The sequence below is a fragment of the Hypanus sabinus genome, chromosome 5, assembly GCF_030144855.1.
Source record: "Hypanus sabinus isolate sHypSab1 chromosome 5, sHypSab1.hap1, whole genome shotgun sequence".
Lineage (NCBI taxonomy): Eukaryota > Metazoa > Chordata > Chondrichthyes > Myliobatiformes > Dasyatidae > Hypanus > Hypanus sabinus.
This window is the reverse complement of record NC_082710.1, coordinates 67,504,045-67,527,138: the sequence shown is the minus strand read 5'-3', so window position 1 is coordinate 67,527,138 and position 23,094 is coordinate 67,504,045.

Sequence of the window (23,094 nt, the reverse complement as noted above, 5' to 3'; positions counted from 1 at the left end):
TCATCATGCAGATCCGACAGTCTGAACTGTTGGTCTGTGTTGGGTCCTCATGCAGGTCCGACAGTCTGAAGTGCTGTTGTGGGTTGGGTCCTAATGCAGATCCGACAGTGCAAAGTGTTGGTCTGGGATGGGTCCTCATGCAGATATGACAGTCCAAAGTGTTGGTCTGGGTTGGGTCCTCATGCAGATATGACAGTCCGAAGTGTTGTTCAGTGTTGTGTCCTCATGCAGATCCGACAGTCCGAAGTGTTGGTGTGGGTTGGGTCCTCATGCAGATCCAACCGTTCAAAGAGTTGGTCTGTGTTGGGTCCACGTGCAGATCCGACAGTCCAAAGTGTTGGTTGGGTCCCCATGCAGATCCAACAGTCCGAAGTGTTGGTCTTGGTTGGGTACTGATGCAGATCCGACAGTCTGAAGTGTTGGTCTGCTTTGTGTCCTCATGCAGATCTGACAGTCCGAAGTGTTCTTCTGGGTTGGGTCCTCATGCACATCCGACAGTCGATATTGTTGCTGTGGGTTGGGTCCTGATACAGATCCGACGGTTGGATGTGTTGGTGACGGTTTGGTGTTCATGCAGATCGGACTGTCTGAAGTGTTGATGTGGGTTGGGTCTTCATACAGATCCGACGGTCCGAAGTGTTGGTCTGGGTTCGGTCGTCATGTAGATCTGACAGTCCGAAGTGTTGGTCTGGGTTGGGTCCTCATGCAGACCCGACAGTCTGAAGTGTTGGTCTGCGTTGTGTCCTCATGCAGATCCGACGTTCCGAACTGTTGGGCTGGGTTGGGTCCTCATGCAGATTCAACAGTCCGAAGTGTTGGTTTGGGTTCGGTCGTCATGCAGATCCGACAGTTTGAAGTGTTGGTCTGGGTTGTGTCCTCATGCAGATCCAACAGTCCAAAGTGTTGGTTGGGTCCTCATGCAGATCTGACAGTCAGAAGTGTTGGTGTGGGTTGGTTCCTCATGATGATCAGACAGTCTGAAGTGTTGGTCTTGGTTGTGTTCTCATGCTGATCCGATAGTGCAAAGTGTTGGTTGGGTCCTCATGTAGATCTGACAGTCCGAAGTGTTGGTCTGGCTTGGGCCCTCATGCAGATCCGACAGTCCGATGTGTTGTTCTGGGTTGGGAACTCATGCAGATCCGACAGTCCAAAGTATTGGTTGGGTCCTCATGTAGATCTGACAGTCCTAAGAGTTGGTCTGGGTTGGGTCATCATGCAGATCCGACAGTCTGAACTGTTGGTCTGTGTTGGGTCCTCATGCAGATCCGACAGTCTGAAGTGCTGTTGTGGGTTGGGTCCTAAAGCATATCCGACAGTGCAAAGTGTTGGTCTGGGATGCTTCCTCATGCAGATCCAACAGTCCGAAGTGTTGGTCTGGGGTGGGACCTCATGCAGATCTGACGGTCCGATGTGTTGGTCTGGGTTAGGTTGTCATGCAGATCCGACAGACTGCAGTGTTGGTCTGGGTTGTGTCCTCATGCAGATCCGACAGTCCGAAGTGTTGGTGTGGGTTGGGTCCTCATGCAGATCCGACAGTCCGAAGTGTTGGTCTGGTTTGGGTCCTCATGCAGATCCGACAGTCCAAAGTGTTGGTTGGGTCCCCATGCAGATCCAACAGTCCGAAGTGTTGGTCTTGGTTGGGTACTGATGCAGATCCGACAGTCTGAAGTGTTGGTCTGCGTTGTGTCCTCATGCAGATCTGACAGTCCGAAGTGTTCTTCTGGGTTGGGTCCTCATGCACATCCGACAGTCGATATTGTTGCTGTGGGTTGGGTCCTGATACAGATCCGACGGTTGGATGTGTTGGTGAGGGTTTGGTGTTCATGCAGATCGGACTGTCTGAAGTGTTGATGTGGGTTGGGTCTTCATACAGATCCGACGGTCAGAAGTGTTGGTCTGGGTTCGGTCGTCATGTAGATCTGACAGTCCGAAGTGTTGGTCTGGATTGGGTCCTCATGCAGATCCGACAGTCTGAAGTGTTGGTCTGCGTTGTGTCCTCATGCAGATCCGACGTTCCGAACTGTTGGGCTGGGTTGGGTCCTCATGCAGATTCAACAGTCCGAAGTTTTGGTTTGGGTTCGGTCGTCATGCAGATCCGACAGTTTGAAGTGTTGGTCTGGGTTGTGTCCTCATGCAGATCCAACAGTCCAAAGTGTTGGTTGGGTCCTCATGCAGATCTGACAGTCAGAAGTGTTGGTGTGGGTTGGTTCCTCATGAAGATCAGACAGTCTGAAGTGTTGGTCTTGGTTGTGTTCTCATGCTGATCCGATAGTGCAAAGTGTTGGTTGGGTCCTCATGTAGATCTGACAGTCCGAAGTGTTGGTCTGGGTTGGGCCCTCATGCAGATCCGACAGTCCGATGTGTTGTTCTGGGTTGGGAACTCATGCAGATCCGACAGTCCAAAGTATTGGTTGGGTCCTCATGTAGATCTGACAGTCCTAAGAATTGGTCTGGGTTGGGTCATCATGCAGATCCGACAGTCTGAACTGTTGGTCTGTGTTGGGTCCTCATGCAGATCCGACAGTCTGAAGTGCTGTTGTGGGTTGGGTCCTAATGCATATCCGACAGTGCAAAGTGTTGGTCTGGGATGCTTCCTCATTCAGATATGACAGTCCGAAGTATTGGTCTGTGTTGAGTCCTCATGCAGATATGACAGTCCAAAGTTTTGTTCAGTGTTGTGTCCTCATGCAGATCCGACAGTCTGAAGTGTTGGTTGGGTCCTCATGTAGATCTGACAGTCCTAAGAGTTGGTCTGGGTTGGGTCCTCAAGCAGATCCGACAGTCTGAATTGTTGGTCTGCGTTGTGTCCTCATGCAGATCTGACAGTCTGAACTGTTGGTCTGGGTTGGGTCCTAAAGCAGATCCGACAATGCAAAGTGTTGGTCTGGGTTGGGTCCTCATGCAGATATGACAGTCCGAAGTGTTGTTCAGTGTTGTGTCCTCATGCAGATCCGACAGTCCGAAGTGTTGGTGTGGGTTGGGTCCTCATGCAGATCCAACCGTTCAAAGAGTTGGTCTGTGTTGGGACCACGTGCAGATCCGACAGTGCGAAGTGTTGGTCTGCGTTGTGTCCTCATGCAGATCTGACAGTCCGAAGTGTTCTTCTGGGTTGGGTCCTCATGCACATCCGACAGTCGATATTGTTGCTGTGGGTTGGGTCCTGATACAGATCCGACGGTTGGATGTGTTGGTGAGGGTTTGGTGTTCATGCAGATCGGACTGTCTGAAGTGTTGATGTGGGTTGGGTCTTCATACAGATCCGACGATCCGAAGTGTTGGTCTGGGTTCGGTCGTCATGTAGATCTGACAGTCCGAAGTGTTGGTCTGGGTTGGGTCCTCATGCAGACCCGACAGTCTGAAGTGTTGGTCTGCGTTGTGTCCTCATGCAGATCCGACGTTCCGAACTGTTGGGCTGGGTTGGGTCCTCATGCAGATTCAACAGTCCGAAGTGTTGGTTTGGGTTCGGTCGTCATGCAGATCCGATAGTTTGAAGTGTTGGTCTGGGTTGTGTCCTCATGCAGATCCAACAGTCCAAAGTGTTGGTTGGGTCCTCATGCAGATCTGACAGTCAGAAGTGTTGGTGTGGGTTGGTTCCTCATGAAGATCAGAAAGTCTGAAGTGTTGGTCTTGGTTGTGTTCTCATGCTGATCCGATAGTGCAAAGTGTTGGTTGGGTCCTCATGTAGATCTGACAGTCCGAAGTGTTGGTCTGGGTTGGGCCCTCATGCAGATCCGACAGTCCGATGTGTTGTTCTGGGTTGGGAACTCATGCAGATCCGACAGTCCAAAGTATTGGTTGGGTCCTCATGTAGATCTGACAGTCCTAAGAGTTGGTCTGGGTTGGGTCATCATGCAGATCCGACAGTCTGAACTGTTGGTCTGTGTTGGGTCCTAAAGCATATCCGACAGTGCAAAGTGTTGGTCTGGGATGCTTCCTCATGCAGATATGACAGTCCGAAGTGTTGGTCTGGGTTGGGTCCTCATGCAGATATGACAGTCCGAAGTGTTGTTCAGTGTTGTGTCCTCATGCAGATCCGACAGTCCGAAGTGTTGGTGTGGGTTGGGTCCTCATGCAGATCCAACCGTTCAAAGAGTTGGTCTGTGTTGGGTCCACGTGCAGATCCGACAGTCCAAAGTGTTGGTTGGGTCCCCATGCAGATCCAACAGTCCGAAGTGTTGGTCTTGGTTGGGTACTGATGCAGATCCGACAGTCTGAAGTTTTGGTCTGCATTGTGTCCTCATGCAGATCTGACAGTCCGAAGTGTTCTTCTGGGTTGGGTCCTCATGCACATCCGACAGTCGATATTGTTGCTGTGGGTTGGGTCCTGATACAGATCCGACGGTTGGATGTGTTGGTGAGGGTTTGGTGTTCATGCAGATCGGACTGTCTGAAGTGTTGATGTGGGTTGGGTCTTCATACAGATCCGACGGTCAGAAGTGTTGGTCTGGGTTCGGTCGTCATGTAGATCTGACAGTCCGAAGTGTTGGTCTGGGTTGGTTCCTCATGAAGATCCGACAATCTGAAGTGTTGGTCTTGGTTGTGTTCTCATGCAGATCCGATAGTCCAAAGTGTTGGCTGGGTCCTCATGTAGATCTGACAGTCTGAAGTTTTGGTCTGGGTTGGGTCCTCATGCAGATCCGACAGTCTGTAGTGTTGGTCTGCGTTGTGTCCTCATGCAGATCTGACGTTCCGAAGTGTTGGTCTGGGTTGGGTCCTCATGCAAATTCAACAGTCCGAAGTGTTGGTCTGGGTTGGGTCCTCATGCAGATCAGACAGTCTGAACTGTTGGTCTGGGTTGGGTCCTCATGCAGATCCGACAGTCCAAAGTGTTGGTTGGGTCCTCATACAGATCCGACGGTCCGAAGTGTTGGTCTGGGTTGGGTCATCATGCAGATCCGACAGTCCGAAGTGTTGGTGTGGGTTGGGTCCTCATGCAGATCCAACCTTCAGAAGAGTTGGTCTGTGTTGGGTCCTCATGCAGATCTGACAGTCCAAAGTGTTGGTTGGGTCCCCATGCAGATCCAAAAGTCCGAAGTGTTGGTCTTGGTTGGGTACTGATGCAGATCCGACAGTCTGAAGTGTTGGTCTGGGTTGTGTCCTCATGCAGATATGACATTCCGAAGAGTTGGTCTGGGTTTGGAACTCATGCAGATCTGACAGTCCAAAGTGTTGGTTGGGTCCTCATGTAGATCTGACAGTCCTAAGAGATGGTCTGGGTTGGGTCCTCATGCAGATCCAACAGTCTGAACTGTTGGTCTGGGTTGGGTCCTCATGCAGATCCGAGAGTGCAAAGTGTTGGTCTGGGATGCTTCCTCATGCAGATATGACAGTCCGAAGTGTTGGTCTGGGTTGGGTCCTCATGCAGATATGACAGTCCGAAGTGTTGTTCAGTGTTGTGTCCTCATGCAGATCCGACAGTCCAAAGTGTTGGTTGGGTCCCCATGCAGATCCAACAGTCCGAAGTGTTGGTCTTGGTTGGGTACTGATGCAGATCCGACAGTCTGAAGTGTTGGTCTGCGTTGTGTTCTCATGCAGATCTGACAGTCCGAAGTGTTCTTCTGGGTTGGGTCCTCATGCACATCCGACAGTCGATATTGTTGGTGTGGGTTGGGTCCTGATACAGATCCGACGGTTGGATGTGTTGGTGAGGGTTTGGTGTTCATGCAGATCGGACTGTCTGAAGTGTTGACGTGGGTTGGGTCTTCATACAGATCCGACGGTCCGAAGTGTTGGTCTGGGTTCGGTCGTCATGTAGATCTGACAGTCCGAAGTGTTGGTCTGGGTTGGGTCCTCATGCAGATCCGACAGTCTGAAGTGTTGGTCTGCGTTGTGTCCTCATGCAGATCCGACGTTCCGAAGTGTTGGGCTGGGTTGGGTCCTCATGCAGATTCAACAGTCCAAAGTGTTGGTTTGGGTTCGGTCGTCATGCAGATCCGACAGTTTGAAGTGTTGGTCTGGGTTGTGTCCTCATGCAGATCTGACAGTCCAAACTGTTGGTCTGGGTTGGGTCCTCATGCAGATCTGACAGTACGATGTGTTGGTCTGGGTTGGGAACTCATGCAGATCCGACAGTCCAAAGTGTTGGTTGGGTCCTCATGTAGATCTGACAGTCCTAAGAGTTGGTCTGTGTTGGGTCCACATGCAGATCCGACAGTCTGAATTGTTGGTCTGCGTTGTGTCCTCATGCAGATCCGACAGTCCGAAGTGTTGGTCTGGGTTGGGTCCTCATGCAGATCTGATGGTCCGAAGTGTTGCTCTGGGTTGGGTTGCCATGCAAATCCGACAGACTGCAGTGTGGGTCTGGGTTGGGTCCTAAAGCAGATCCGACAGTGCAAAGTGTTGGTCTGGGATGGGTCCTCATGCAGCTATGACAGTCCGAAGTGTTGGTCTGGGTTGGGTCCTCATGCAGATATGACAGTCCGAAGTGTTGTTCAGTGTTGTGTCCTCATGCAGATCCGACAGTCCGAAGTGTTGGTGTGGGTTGGGTCCTCATGCAGATCCAACCGTTCAAAGAGTTGGTCTGTGTTGGGTCCACGTGCAGATCCGACAGTGCGAAGTGTTGGTCTGGGTTGTGTCCTCATGCATATCCGACAGTCCAAAGTGTTGGTTGGGTCCCCATGCAGATCCAACAGTCCGAAGTGTTGGTCTTGGTTGGGTACTGATGCAGATCCGACAGTCTGAAGTGTTGGTCTGCGTTGTGTCCTCATGCAGATCTGACAGTCCGAAGTGTTCTTCTGGGTTGGGTCCTCATGCACATCCGACAGTCGATATTGTTGGTGTGGGTTGGGTCCTGATACAGATCTGACGGTTGAATGTGTTGGTGAGGGTTTGGTGTTCATGCAGATCGGACTGTCTGAATTGTTGATGTGGGTTGGGTCTTCATACAGATCCGACGGTCCGAAGTGTTGGTCTGGGTTCGGTCGTCATGTAGATCTGACAGTCCGAAGTGTTGGTCTGGGTTGGGTCCTCATGCAGATCTGACAGTACGATGTGTTGGTCTGGGTTGGGAACTCATGCAGATCCGACAGTCCAAAGTGTTGGTTGGGTCCTCATGTAGATCTGACAGTCCTAAGAGTTGGTCTGGGTTGGGTCCTCAAGCAGATCCGACAGTCTGAATTGTTGGTCTGCGTTGTGTCCTCATGCAGATCTGACAGTCTGAACTGTTGGTCTGGGTTGGGTCCTAAAGCAGATCCGACAGTGCAAAGTGTTGGTCTGGGTTGGGTCCTCATGCAGATATGACAGTCCGAAGTGTTGTTCAGTGTTGTGTCCTCATGCAGATCCGACAGTCCGAAGTGTTGGTGTGGGTTGGGTCCTCATGCAGATCCAACCGTTCAAAGAGTTGGTCTGTGTTGGGACCACGTGCAGATCCGACAGTGCGAAGTGTTGGTCTGCGTTGTGTCCTCATGCAGATCTGACAGTCCGAAGTGTTCTTCTGGGTTGGGTCCTCATGCACATCCGACAGTCGATATTGTTGCTGTGGGTTGGGTCCTGATACAGATCCGACGGTTGGATGTGTTGGTGAGGGTTTGGTGTTCATGCAGATCGGACTGTCTGAAGTGTTGATGTGGGTTGGGTCTTCATACAGATCCGACGATCCGAAGTGTTGGTCTGGGTTCGGTCGTCATGTAGATCTGACAGTCCGAAGTGTTGGTCTGGGTTGGGTCCTCATGCAGACCCGACAGTCTGAAGTGTTGGTCTGCGTTGTGTCCTCATGCAGATCCGACGTTCCGAACTGTTGGGCTGGGTTGGGTCCTCATGCAGATTCAACAGTCCGAAGTGTTGGTTTGGGTTCGGTCGTCATGCAGATCCGATAGTTTGAAGTGTTGGTCTGGGTTGTGTCCTCATGCAGATCCAACAGTCCAAAGTGTTGGTTGGGTCCTCATGCAGATCTGACAGTCCTAAGAGTTGGTCTGGGTTGGGTCATCATGCAGATCCGACAGTCTGAACTGTTGGTCTGTGTTGGGTCCTAAAGCATATCCGACAGTGCAAAGTGTTGGTCTGGGATGCTTCCTCATGCAGATCCAACTGTCCAAAGTGTTGGTTGGGTCCTCATGTAGATCTGACAGTCCGAAGTGTTGGTCTGGGTTGGGTCCTCATGCAGATCCGACAGTCTGAAGTGTTGGTCTGCGTTGTGTCCTCATGCAGATCCGACGTTCCGAACTGTTGGGCTGGGTTGGGTCCTCATGCAGATTCAACAGTCCGAAGTTTTGGTTTGGGTTCGGTCGTCATGCAGATCCGACAGTTTGAAGTGTTGGTCTGGGTTGTGTCCTCATGCAGATCCAACAGTCCAAAGTGTTGGTTGGGTCCTCATGCAGATCTGACAGTCAGAAGTGTTGGTGTGGGTTGGTTCCTCATGAAGATCAGACAGTCTGAAGTGTTGGTCTTGGTTGTGTTCTCATGCTGATCCGATAGTGCAAAGTGTTGGTTGGGTCCTCATGTAGATCTGACAGTCCGAAGTGTTGGTCTGGGTTGGGCCCTCATGCAGATCCGACAGTCCGATGTGTTGTTCTGGGTTGGGAACTCATGCAGATCCGACAGTCCAAAGTATTGGTTGGGTCCTCATGTAGATCTGACAGTCCTAAGAGTTGGTCTGGGTTGGGTACTGATGCAGATCCGACAGTCTGAAGTGTTGGTCTGCGTTGTGTCCTCATGCAGATCTGACAGTCCGAAGTGTTCTTCTGGGTTGGGTCCTCATGCACATCCGACAGTCGATATTGTTGGTGTGGGTTGGGTCCTGATACAGATCTGACGGTTGGATGTGTTGGTGAGGGTTTGGTGTTCATGCAGATCGGACTGTCTGAATTGTTGATGTGGGTTGGGTCTTCATACAGATCAGACGGTCCGAAGTGTTGGTCTGGGTTCGGTCGTCATGTAGATCTGACAGTCCGAAGTGTTGGTCTGGGTTGGGTCCTCATGCAGATCTGACAGTACGATGTGTTGGTCTGGGTTGGGAACTCATGCAGATCCGACAGTCCAAAGTGTTGGTTGGGTCCTCATGTAGATCTGACAGTCCTAAGAGTTGGTCTGGGTTGGGTCCTCAAGCAGATCCGACAGTCTGAATTGTTGGTCTGCGTTGTGTCCTCATGCAGATCTGACAGTCTGAACTGTTGGTCTGGGTTGGGTCCTAAAGCAGATCCGACAGTGCAAAGTGTTGGTCTGGGTTGGGTCCTCATGCAGATATGACAGTCCGAAGTGTTGTTCAGTGTTGTGTCCTCATGCAGATCCGACAGTGCGAAGTGTTGGTCTGGGTTCGGTCGTCATGTAGATCTGACAGTCCGAAGTGTTGGTCTGGGTTGGGTCCTCATGCAGATCTGACAGTACGATGTGTTGGTCTGGGTTGGGAACTCATGCAGATCCGACAGTCCAAAGTGTTGGTTGGGTCCTCATGTAGATCTGACAGTCCTAAGAGTTGGTCTGGGTTGGGTCCTCAAGCAGATCCGACAGTCTGAATTGTTGGTCTGCGTTGTGTCCTCATGCAGATCTGACAGTCTGAACTGTTGGTCTGGGTTGGGTCCTAAAGCAGATCCGACAGTGCAAAGTGTTGGTCTGGGTTGGGTCCTCATGCAGATATGACAGTCCGAAGTGTTGTTCAGTGTTGTGTCCTCATGCAGATCCGACAGTCCGAAGTGTTGGTGTGGGTTGGGTCCTCATGCAGATCCAACCGTTCAAAGAGTTGGTCTGTGTTGGGACCACGTGCAGATCCGACAGTGCGAAGTGTTGGTCTGCGTTGTGTCCTCATGCAGATCTGACAGTCCGAAGTGTTCTTCTGGGTTGGGTCCTCATGCACATCCGACAGTCGATATTGTTGCTGTGGGTTGGGTCCTGATACAGATCCGACGGTTGGATGTGTTGGTGAGGGTTTGGTGTTCATGCAGATCGGACTGTCTGAAGTGTTGATGTGGGTTGGGTCTTCATACAGATCCGACGATCCGAAGTGTTGGTCTGGGTTCGGTCGTCATGTAGATCTGACAGTCCGAAGTGTTGGTCTGGGTTGGGTCCTCATGCAGACCCGACAGTCTGAAGTGTTGGTCTGCGTTGTGTCCTCATGCAGATCCGACGTTCCGAACTGTTGGGCTGGGTTGGGTCCTCATGCAGATTCAACAGTCCGAAGTGTTGGTTTGGGTTCGGTCGTCATGCAGATCCGATAGTTTGAAGTGTTGGTCTGGGTTGTGTCCTCATGCAGATCCAACAGTCCAAAGTGTTGGTTGGGTCCTCATGCAGATCTGACAGTCCTAAGAGTTGGTCTGGGTTGGGTCATCATGCAGATCCGACAGTCTGAACTGTTGGTCTGTGTTGGGTCCTAAAGCATATCCGACAGTGCAAAGTGTTGGTCTGGGATGCTTCCTCATGCAGATATGACAGTCCGAAGTGTTGGTCTGGGTTGGGTCCTCATGCAGATATGACAGTCCGAAGTGTTGTTCAGTGTTGTGTCCTCATGCAGATCCGACAGTCCGAAGTGTTGGTGTGGGTTGGGTCCTCATGCAGATCCAACCGTTCAAAGAGTTGGTCTGTGTTGGGTCCACGTGCAGATCCGACAGTCCAAAGTGTTGGTTGGGTCCCCATGCAGATCCAACAGTCCGAAGTGTTGGTCTTGGTTGGGTACTGATGCAGATCCGACAGTCTGAAGTGTTGGTCTGCGTTGTGTCCTCATGCAGATCTGACAGTCCGAAGTGTTCTTCTGGGTTGGGTCCTCATGCACATCCGACAGTCGATATTGTTGCTGTGGGTTGGGTCCTGATACAGATCCGACGGTTGGATGTGTTGGTGAGGGTTTGGTGTTCATGCAGATCGGACTGTCTGAAGTGTTGATGTGGGTTGGGTCTTCATACAGATCCGACGGTCAGAAGTGTTGGTCTGGGTTCGGTCGTCATGTAGATCTGACAGTCCGAAGTGTTGGTCTGGGTTGGGTCCTTATGCAGATCCGACAGTCTGAAGTGTTGGTCTGCGTTGTGTCCTCATGCAGATCCGACGTTCCGAACTGTTGGGCTGGGTTGGGTCCTCATGCAGATTCAACAGTCCGAAGTGTTGGTTTGGGTTCGGTCATCATGCAGATCCGACAGTTTGAAGTGTTGGTCTGGGTTGTGTCCTCATGCAGATCCAACAGTCCAAAGTGTTGGTTGGGTCCTCATGCAGATCTGACAGTCAGAAGTGTTGGTGTGGGTTGGTTCCTCATGAAGATCAGACAGTCTGAAGTGTTGGTCTTGGTTGTGTTCTCATGCTGATCCGATAGTGCAAAGTGTTGGTTGGGTACTCATGTAGATCTGACAGTCCGAAGTGTTGGTCTGGGTTGGGCCCTCATGCAGATCCGACAGTCCAATGTGTTGTTCTGGGTTGGGAACTCATGCAGATCCGACAGTCCAAAGTATTGGTTGGGTCCTCATGTAGATCTGACAGTCCTAAGAGTTGGTCTGGGTTGGGTCATCATGCAGATCCGACAGTCTGAACTGTTGGTCTGTGTTGGGTCCTCATGCAGGTCCGACAGTCTGAAGTGCTGTTGTGGGTTGGGTCCTAATGCAGATCCGACAGTGCAAAGTGTTGGTCTGGGATGGGTCCTCATGCAGATATGACAGTCCAAAGTGTTGGTCTGGGTTGGGTCCTCATGCAGATATGACAGTCCGAAGTGTTGTTCAGTGTTGTGTCCTCATGCAGATCCGACAGTCCGAAGTGTTGGTGTGGGTTGGGTCCTCATGCAGATCCAACCGTTCAAAGAGTTGGTCTGTGTTGGGTCCACGTGCAGATCCGACAGTCCAAAGTGTTGGTTGGGTCCCCATGCAGATCCCACAGTCCGAAGTGTTGGTCTTGGTTGGGTACTGATGCAGATCCGACAGTCTGAAGTGTTGGTCTGCATTGTGTCCTCATGCAGATCTGACAGTCCGAAGTGTTCTTCTGGGTTGGGTCCTCATGCACATCCGACAGTCGATATTGTTGCTGTGGGTTGGGTCCTGATACAGATCCGACGGTTGGATGTGTTGGTGAGGGTTTGGTGTTCATGCAGATCGGACTGTCTGAAGTGTTGATGTGGGTTGGGTCTTCATACAGATCCGACGGTCAGAAGTGTTGGTCTGGGTTCGGTCGTCATGTAGATATGACAGTCCGAAGTGTTGGTCTGGGTTGGGTCCTCATGCAGATCCGACAGTCTGAAGTGTTGGTCTGCGTTGTCTCCTCATGCAGATCCGACGTTCCGAAGTGTTGGGCTGGGTTGGGTCCTCATGCAGATTCAACAGTCCGAAGCGTTGGTTTGGGTTCGGTCGTCATGCAGATCCGACAGTTTGAAGTGTTGGTCTGGGTTGTGTCCTCATGCAGATCCAACAGTCCAAAGTGTTGGTTGGGTCCTCATGCAGATCTGACAGTCAGAAGTGTTGGTGTGGGTTGGTTCCTCATGAAGATCAGACAGTCTGAAGTGTTGGTCTTGGTTGTGTTCTCATGCTGATCCGATAGTACAAAGTGTTGGTTGGGTCCTCATGTAGATCTGACAGTCCGAAGTGTTGGTCTGGGTTGGGCCCTCATGCAGATCCGACAGTCCAATGTGTTGTTCTGGGTTGGGAACTCATGCAGATCCGACAGTCCAAAGTATTGGTTGGGTCCTCATGTAGATCTGACAGTCCTAAGAGTTGGTCTGGGTTGGGTCATCATGCAGATCCGACAGTCTGAACTGTTGGTCTGTTGGGTCCTCATGCAGGTCCGACAGTCTGAAGTGCTGTTGTGGGTTGGGTCCTAATGCAGATCCGACAGTGCAAAGTGTTGGTCTGGGATGGGTCCTCATGCAGATATGACAGTCCAAAGTGTTGGTCTGGGTTGGGTCCTCATGCAGATATGACAGTCCGAAGTGTTGTTCAGTGTTGTGTCCTCATGCAGATCCGACAGTCCGAAGTGTTGGTGTGGGTTGGGTCCTCATGCAGATCCAACCGTTCAAAGAGTTGGTCTGTGTTGGGTCCACGTGCAGATCCGACAGTCCAAAGTGTTGGTTGGGTCCCCATGCAGATCCAACAGTCCGAAGTGTTGGTCTTGGTTGGGTACTGATGCAGATCCGACAGTCTGAAGTGTTGGTCTGCATTGTGTCCTCATGCAGATCTGACAGTCCGAAGTGTTCTTCTGGGTTGGGTCCTCATGCACATCCGACAGTCGATATTGTTGCTGTGGGTTGGGTCCTGATACAGATCCGACGGTTGGATGTGTTGGTGAGGGTTTGGTTTTCATGCAGATCGGACTGTCTGAAGTGTTGATGTGGGTTGGGTCTTCATACAGATCCGACGGTCAGAAGTGTTGGTCTGGGTTCGGTCGTCATGTAGATATGACAGTCCGAAGTGTTGGTCTGGGTTGGGTCCTCATGCAGATCCGACAGTCTGAAGTGTTGGTCTGCGTTGTCTCCTCATGCAGATCCGACGTTCCGAAGTGTTGGGCTGGGTTGGGTCCTCATGCAGATTCAACAGTCCGAAGCGTTGGTTTGGGTTCGGTCGTCATGCAGATCCGACAGTTTGAAGTGTTGGTCTGGGTTGTGTCCTCATGCAGATCCAACAGTCCAAAGTGTTGGTTGGGTCCTCATGCAGATCTGACAGTCAGAAGTGTTGGTGTGGGTTGGTTCCTCATGAAGATCAGACAGTCTGAAGTGTTGGTCTTGGTTGTGTTCTCATGCTGATCCGATAGTGCAAAGTGTTGGTTGGGTCCTCATGTAGATCTGACAGTCCGAAGTGTTGGTCTGGGTTGGGCCCTCATGCAGATCCGACAGTCCAATGTGTTGTTCTGGGTTGGGAACTCATGCAGATCCGACAGTCCAAAGTATTGGTTGGGTCCTCATGTAGATCTGACAGTCCTAAGAGTTGGTCTGGGTTGGGTCATCATGCAGATCCGACAGTCTGAACTGTTGGTCTGTGTTGGGTCCTCATGCAGGTCCGACAGTCTGAAGTGCTGTTGTGGGTTGGGTCCTAATGCAGATCCGACAGTGCAAAGTGTTGGTCTGGGATGGGTCCTCATGCAGATATGACAGTCCAAAGTGTTGGTCTGGGTTGGGTCCTCATGCAGATATGACAGTCCGAAGTGTTGTTCAGTGTTGTGTCCTCATGCAGATCCGACAGTCCGAAGTGTTGGTGTGGGTTGGGTCCTCATGCAGATCCAACCGTTCAAAGAGTTGGTCTGTGTTGGGTCCACGTGCAGATCCGACAGTCCAAAGTGTTGGTTGGGTCCCCATGCAGATCCAACAGTCCGAAGTGTTGGTCTTGGTTGGGTACTGATGCAGATCCGACAGTCTGAAGTGTTGGTCTGCTTTGTGTCCTCATGCAGATCTGACAGTCCGAAGTGTTCTTCTGGGTTGGGTCCTCATGCACATCCGACAGTCGATATTGTTGCTGTGGGTTGGGTCCTGATACAGATCCGACGGTTGGATGTGTTGGTGACGGTTTGGTGTTCATGCAGATCGGACTGTCTGAAGTGTTGATGTGGGTTGGGTCTTCATACAGATCCGACGGTCCGAAGTGTTGGTCTGGGTTCGGTCGTCATGTAGATCTGACAGTCCGAAGTGTTGGTCTGGGTTGGGTCCTCATGCAGACCCGACAGTCTGAAGTGTTGGTCTGCGTTGTGTCCTCATGCAGATCCGACGTTCCGAACTGTTGGGCTGGGTTGGGTCCTCATGCAGATTCAACAGTCCGAAGTGTTGGTTTGGGTTCGGTCGTCATGCAGATCCGACAGTTTGAAGTGTTGGTCTGGGTTGTGTCCTCATGCAGATCCAACAGTCCAAAGTGTTGGTTGGGTCCTCATGCAGATCTGACAGTCAGAAGTGTTGGTGTGGGTTGGTTCCTCATGATGATCAGACAGTCTGAAGTGTTGGTCTTGGTTGTGTTCTCATGCTGATCCGATAGTGCAAAGTGTTGGTTGGGTCCTCATGTAGATCTGACAGTCCGAAGTGTTGGTCTGGCTTGGGCCCTCATGCAGATCCGACAGTCCGATGTGTTGTTCTGGGTTGGGAACTCATGCAGATCCGACAGTCCAAAGTATTGGTTGGGTCCTCATGTAGATCTGACAGTCCTAAGAGTTGGTCTGGGTTGGGTCATCATGCAGATCCGACAGTCTGAACTGTTGGTCTGTGTTGGGTCCTCATGCAGATCCGACAGTCTGAAGTGCTGTTGTGGGTTGGGTCCTAAAGCATATCCGACAGTGCAAAGTGTTGGTCTGGGATGCTTCCTCATGCAGATCCAACAGTCCGAAGTGTTGGTCTGGGGTGGGACCTCATGCAGATCTGACGGTCCGATGTGTTGGTCTGGGTTAGGTTGTCATGCAGATCCGACAGACTGCAGTGTTGGTCTGGGTTGTGTCCTCATGCAGATCCGACAGTCCGAAGTGTTGGTGTGGGTTGGGTCCTCATGCAGATCCGACAGTCCGAAGTGTTGGTCTGGTTTGGGTCCTCATGCAGATCCGACAGTCCAAAGTGTTGGTTGGGTCCCCATGCAGATCCAACAGTCCGAAGTGTTGGTCTTGGTTGGGTACTGATGCAGATCCGACAGTCTGAAGTGTTGGTCTGCGTTGTGTCCTCATGCAGATCTGACAGTCCGAAGTGTTCTTCTGGGTTGGGTCCTCATGCACATCCGACAGTCGATATTGTTGCTGTGGGTTGGGTCCTGATACAGATCCGACGGTTGGATGTGTTGGTGAGGGTTTGGTGTTCATGCAGATCGGACTGTCTGAAGTGTTGATGTGGGTTGGGTCTTCATACAGATCCGACGGTCAGAAGTGTTGGTCTGGGTTCGGTCGTCATGTAGATCTGACAGTCCGAAGTGTTGGTCTGGATTGGGTCCTCATGCAGATCCGACAGTCTGAAGTGTTGGTCTGCGTTGTGTCCTCATGCAGATCCGACGTTCCGAACTGTTGGGCTGGGTTGGGTCCTCATGCAGATTCAACAGTCCGAAGTTTTGGTTTGGGTTCGGTCGTCATGCAGATCCGACAGTTTGAAGTGTTGGTCTGGGTTGTGTCCTCATGCAGATCCAACAGTCCAAAGTGTTGGTTGGGTCCTCATGCAGATCTGACAGTCAGAAGTGTTGGTGTGGGTTGGTTCCTCATGAAGATCAGACAGTCTGAAGTGTTGGTCTTGGTTGTGTTCTCATGCTGATCCGATAGTGCAAAGTGTTGGTTGGGTCCTCATGTAGATCTGACAGTCCGAAGTGTTGGTCTGGGTTGGGCCCTCATGCAGATCCGACAGTCCGATGTGTTGTTCTGGGTTGGGAACTCATGCAGATCCGACAGTCCAAAGTATTGGTTGGGTCCTCATGTAGATCTGACAGTCCTAAGAATTGGTCTGGGTTGGGTCATCATGCAGATCCGACAGTCTGAACTGTTGGTCTGTGTTGGGTCCTCATGCAGATCCGACAGTCTGAAGTGCTGTTGTGGGTTGGGTCCTAATGCATATCCGACAGTGCAAAGTGTTGGTCTGGGATGCTTCCTCATTCAGATATGACAGTCCGAAGTATTGGTCTGTGTTGAGTCCTCATGCAGATATGACAGTCCAAAGTTTTGTTCAGTGTTGTGTCCTCATGCAGATCCGACAGTCTGAAGTGTTGGTTGGGTCCTCATGTAGATCTGACAGTCCTAAGAGTTGGTCTGGGTTGGGTCCTCAAGCAGATCCGACAGTCTGAATTGTTGGTCTGCGTTGTGTCCTCATGCAGATCTGACAGTCTGAACTGTTGGTCTGGGTTGGGTCCTAAAGCAGATCCGACAATGCAAAGTGTTGGTCTGGGTTGGGTCCTCATGCAGATATGACAGTCCGAAGTGTTGTTCAGTGTTGTGTCCTCATGCAGATCCGACAGTCCGAAGTGTTGGTGTGGGTTGGGTCCTCATGCAGATCCAACCGTTCAAAGAGTTGGTCTGTGTTGGGACCACGTGCAGATCCGACAGTGCGAAGTGTTGGTCTGCGTTGTGTCCTCATGCAGATCTGACAGTCCGAAGTGTTCTTCTGGGTTGGGTCCTCATGCACATCCGACAGTCGATATTGTTGCTGTGGGTTGGGTCCTGATACAGATCCGACGGTTGGATGTGTTGGTGAGGGTTTGGTGTTCATGCAGATCGGACTGTCTGAAGTGTTGATGTGGGTTGGGTCTTCATACAGATCCGACGATCCGAAGTGTTGGTCTGGGTTCGGTCGTCATGTAGATCTGACAGTCCGAAGTGTTGGTCTGGGTTGGGTCCTCATGCAGACCCGACAGTCTGAAGTGTTGGTCTGCGTTGTGTCCTCATGCAGATCCGACGTTCCGAACTGTTGGGCTGGGTTGGGTCCTCATGCAGATTCAACAGTCCGAAGTGTTGGTTTGGGTTCGGTCGTCATGCAGATCCGATAGTTTGAAGTGTTGGTCTGGGTTGTGTCCTCATGCAGATCCAACAGTCCAAAGTGTTGGTTGGGTCCTCATGCAGATCTGACAGTCAGAAGTGTTGGTGTGGGTTGGTTCCTCATGAAGATCAGAAAGTCTGAAGTGTTGGTCTTGGTTGTGTTCTCATGCTGATCCGATAGTGCAAAGTGTTGGTTGGGTCCTCATGTAGATCTGACAGTCCGAAGTGTTGGTCTGGGTTGGGCCCTCATGCAGATCCGACAGTCCGATGTGTTGTTCTGGGTTGGGAACTCATGCAGATCCGACAGTCCAAAGTATTGGTTGGGTCCTCATGTAGATCTGACAGTCCTAAGAGTTGGTCTGGGTTGGGTCATCATGCAGATCCGACAGTCTGAACTGTTGGTCTGTGTTGGGTCCTAAAGCATATCCGACAGTGCAAAGTGTTGGTCTGGGATGCTTCCTCATGCAGATATGACAGTCCGAAGTGTTGGTCTGGGTTGGGTCCTCATGCAGATATGACAGTCCGAAGTGTTGTTCAGTGTTGTGTCCTCATGCAGATCCGACAGTCCGAAGTGTTGGTGTGGGTTGGGTCCTCATGCAGATCCAACCGTTCAAAGAGTTGGTCTGTGTTGGGTCCACGTGCAGATCCGACAGTCCAAAGTGTTGGTTGGGTCCCCATGCAGATCCAACAGTCCGAAGTGTTGGTCTTGGTTGGGTACTGATGCAGATCCGACAGTCTGAAGTTTTGGTCTGCATTGTGTCCTCATGCAGATCTGACAGTCCGAAGTGTTCTTCTGGGTTGGGTCCTCATGCACATCCGACAGTCGATATTGTTGCTGTGGGTTGGGTCCTGATACAGATCCGACGGTTGGATGTGTTGGTGAGGGTTTGGTGTTCATGCAGATCGGACTGTCTGAAGTGTTGATGTGGGTTGGGTCTTCATACAGATCCGACGGTCAGAAGTGTTGGTCTGGGTTCGGTCGTCATGTAGATCTGACAGTCCGAAGTGTTGGTCTGGGTTGGTTCCTCATGAAGATCCGACAATCTGAAGTGTTGGTCTTGGTTGTGTTCTCATGCAGATCCGATAGTCCAAAGTGTTGGCTGGGTCCTCATGTAGATCTGACAGTCTGAAGTTTTGGTCTGGGTTGGGTCCTCATGCAGATCCGACAGTCTGTAGTGTTGGTCTGCGTTGTGTCCTCATGCAGATCTGACGTTCCGAAGTGTTGGTCTGGGTTGGGTCCTCATGCAAATTCAACAGTCCGAAGTGTTGGTCTGGGTTGGGTCCTCATGCAGATCAGACAGTCTGAACTGTTGGTCTGGGTTGGGTCCTCATGCAGATCCGACAGTCCAAAGTGTTGGTTGGGTCCTCATACAGATCCGACGGTCCGAAGTGTTGGTCTGGGTTGGGTCATCATGCAGATCCGACAGTCCGAAGTGTTGGTGTGGGTTGGGTCCTCATGCAGATCCAACCTTCAGAAGAGTTGGTCTGTGTTGGGTCCTCATGCAGATCTGACAGTCCAAAGTGTTGGTTGGGTCCCCATGCAGATCCAAAAGTCCGAAGTGTTGGTCTTGGTTGGGTACTGATGCAGATCCGACAGTCTGAAGTGTTGGTCTGGGTTGTGTCCTCATGCAGATATGACATTCCGAAGAGTTGGTCTGGGTTTGGAACTCATGCAGATCTGACAGTCCAAAGTGTTGGTTGGGTCCTCATGTAGATCTGACAGTCCTAAGAGATGGTCTGGGTTGGGTCCTCATGCAGATCCAACAGTCTGAACTGTTGGTCTGGGTTGGGTCCTCATGCAGATCCGAGAGTGCAAAGTGTTGGTCTGGGATGCTTCCTCATGCAGATATGACAGTCCGAAGTGTTGGTCTGGGTTGGGTCCTCATGCAGATATGACAGTCCGAAGTGTTGTTCAGTGTTGTGTCCTCATGCAGATCCGACAGTCCAAAGTGTTGGTTGGGTCCCCATGCAGATCCAACAGTCCGAAGTGTTGGTCTTGGTTGGGTACTGATGCAGATCCGACAGTCTGAAGTGTTGGTCTGCGTTGTGTTCTCATGCAGATCTGACAGTCCGAAGTGTTCTTCTGGGTTGGGTCCTCATGCACATCCGACAGTCGATATTGTTGGTGTGGGTTGGGTCCTGATACAGATCCGACGGTTGGATGTGTTGGTGAGGGTTTGGTGTTCATGCAGATCGGACTGTCTGAAGTGTTGACGTGGGTTGGGTCTTCATACAGATCCGACGGTCCGAAGTGTTGGTCTGGGTTCGGTCGTCATGTAGATCTGACAGTCCGAAGTGTTGGTCTGGGTTGGGTCCTCATGCAGATCCGACAGTCTGAAGTGTTGGTCTGCGTTGTGTCCTCATGCAGATCCGACGTTCCGAAGTGTTGGGCTGGGTTGGGTCCTCATGCAGATTCAACAGTCCAAAGTGTTGGTTTGGGTTCGGTCGTCATGCAGATCCGACAGTTTGAAGTGTTGGTCTGGGTTGTGTCCTCATGCAGATCTGACAGTCCAAACTGTTGGTCTGGGTTGGGTCCTCATGCAGATCTGACAGTACGATGTGTTGGTCTGGGTTGGGAACTCATGCAGATCCGACAGTCCAAAGTGTTGGTTGGGTCCTCATGTAGATCTGACAGTCCTAAGAGTTGGTCTGTGTTGGGTCCACATGCAGATCCGACAGTCTGAATTGTTGGTCTGCGTTGTGTCCTCATGCAGATCCGACAGTCCGAAGTGTTGGTCTGGGTTGGGTCCTCATGCAGATCTGATGGTCCGAAGTGTTGCTCTGGGTTGGGTTGCCATGCAAATCCGACAGACTGCAGTGTGGGTCTGGGTTGGGTCCTAAAGCAGATCCGACAGTGCAAAGTGTTGGTCTGGGATGGGTCCTCATGCAGCTATGACAGTCCGAAGTGTTGGTCTGGGTTGGGTCCTCATGCAGATATGACAGTCCGAAGTGTTGTTCAGTGTTGTGTCCTCATGCAGATCCGACAGTCCGAAGTGTTGGTGTGGGTTGGGTCCTCATGCAGATCCAACCGTTCAAAGAGTTGGTCTGTGTTGGGTCCACGTGCAGATCCGACAGTGCGAAGTGTTGGTCTGGGTTGTGTCCTCATGCATATCCGACAGTCCAAAGTGTTGGTTGGGTCCCCATGCAGATCCAACAGTCCGAAGTGTTGGTCTTGGTTGGGTACTGATGCAGATCCGACAGTCTGAAGTGTTGGTCTGCGTTGTGTCCTCATGCAGATCTGACAGTCCGAAGTGTTCTTCTGGGTTGGGTCCTCATGCACATCCGACAGTCGATATTGTTGGTGTGGGTTGGGTCCTGATACAGATCTGACGGTTGAATGTGTTGGTGAGGGTTTGGTGTTCATGCAGATCGGACTGTCTGAATTGTTGATGTGGGTTGGGTCTTCATACAGATCCGACGGTCCGAAGTGTTGGTCTGGGTTCGGTCGTCATGTAGATCTGACAGTCCGAAGTGTTGGTCTGGGTTGGGTCCTCATGCAGATCTGACAGTACGATGTGTTGGTCTGGGTTGGGAACTCATGCAGATCCGACAGTCCAAAGTGTTGGTTGGGTCCTCATGTAGATCTGACAGTCCTAAGAGTTGGTCTGGGTTGGGTCCTCAAGCAGATCCGACAGTCTGAATTGTTGGTCTGCGTTGTGTCCTCATGCAGATCTGACAGTCTGAACTGTTGGTCTGGGTTGGGTCCTAAAGCAGATCCGACAGTGCAAAGTGTTGGTCTGGGTTGGGTCCTCATGCAGATATGACAGTCCGAAGTGTTGTTCAGTGTTGTGTCCTCATGCAGATCCGACAGTCCGAAGTGTTGGTGTGGGTTGGGTCCTCATGCAGATCCAACCGTTCAAAGAGTTGGTCTGTGTTGGGACCACGTGCAGATCCGACAGTGCGAAGTGTTGGTCTGCGTTGTGTCCTCATGCAGATCTGACAGTCCGAAGTGTTCTTCTGGGTTGGGTCCTCATGCACATCCGACAGTCGATATTGTTGCTGTGGGTTGGGTCCTGATACAGATCCGACGGTTGGATGTGTTGGTGAGGGTTTGGTGTTCATGCAGATCGGACTGTCTGAAGTGTTGATGTGGGTTGGGTCTTCATACAGATCCGACGATCCGAAGTGTTGGTCTGGGTTCGGTCGTCATGTAGATCTGACAGTCCGAAGTGTTGGTCTGGGTTGGGTCCTCATGCAGACCCGACAGTCTGAAGTGTTGGTCTGCGTTGTGTCCTCATGCAGATCCGACGTTCCGAACTGTTGGGCTGGGTTGGGTCCTCATGCAGATTCAACAGTCCGAAGTGTTGGTTTGGGTTCGGTCGTCATGCAGATCCGATAGTTTGAAGTGTTGGTCTGGGTTGTGTCCTCATGCAGATCCAACAGTCCAAAGTGTTGGTTGGGTCCTCATGCAGATCTGACAGTCAGAAGTGTTGGTGTGGGTTGGTTCCTCATGAAGATCAGACAGTCTGAAGTGTTGGTCTTGGTTGTGTTCTCATGCTGATCCGATAGTGCAAAGTGTTGGTTGGGTCCTCATGTAGATCTGACAGTCCGAAGTGTTGGTCTGGGTTGGGCCCTCATGCAGATCCGACAGTCCGATGTGTTGTTCTGGGTTGGGAACTCATGCAGATCCGACAGTCCAAAGTATTGGTTGGGTCCTCATGTAGATCTGACAGTCCTAAGAGTTGGTCTGGGTTGGGTCATCATGCAGATCCGACAGTCTGAACTGTTGGTCTGTGTTGGGTCCTAAAGCATATCCGACAGTGCAAAGTGTTGGTCTGGGATGCTTCCTCATGCAGATATGACAGTCCGAAGTGTTGGTCTGGGTTGGGTCCTCATGCAGATATGACAGTCCGAAGTGTTGTTCAGTGTTGTGTCCTCATGCAGATCCGACAGTCCGAAGTGTTGGTGTGGGTTGGGTCCTCATGCAGATCCAACCGTTCAAAGAGTTGGTCTGTGTTGGGTCCACGTGCAGATCCGACAGTCCAAAGTGTTGGTTGGGTCCCCATGCAGATCCAACAGTCCGAAGTGTTGGTCTTGGTTGGGTACTGATGCAGATCCGACAGTCTGAAGTGTTGGTCTGCATTGTGTCCTCATGCAGATCTGACAGTCCGAAGTGTTCTTCTGGGTTGGGTCCTCATGCACATCCGACAGTCGATATTGTTGCTGTGGGTTGGGTCCTGATACAGATCCGACGGTTGGATGTGTTGGTGAGGGTTTGGTGTTCATGCAGATCGGACTGTCTGAAGTGTTGATGTGGGTTGGGTCTTCATACAGATCCGACGGTCAGAAGTGTTGGTCTGGGTTCGGTCGTCATGTAGATATGACAGTCCGAAGTGTTGGTCTGGGTTGGGTCCTCATGCAGATCCGACAGTCTGAAGTGTTGGTCTGCGTTGTCTCCTCATGCAGATCCGACGTTCCGAAGTGTTGGGCTGGGTTGGGTCCTCATGCAGATTCAACAGTCCGAAGCGTTGGTTTGGGTTCGGTCGTCATGCAGATCCGACAGTTTGAAGTGTTGGTCTGGGTTGTGTCCTCATGCAGATCCAACAGTCCAAAGTGTTGGTTGGGTCCTCATGCAGATCTGACAGTCAGAAGTGTTGGTGTGGGTTGGTTCCTCATGAAGATCAGACAGTCTGAAGTGTTGGTCTTGGTTGTGTTCTCATGCTGATCCGATAGTGCAAAGTGTTGGTTGGGTCCTCATGTAGATCTGACAGTCCGAAGTGTTGGTCTGGGTTGGGCCCTCATGCAGATCCGACAGTCCAATGTGTTGTTCTGGGTTGGGAACTCATG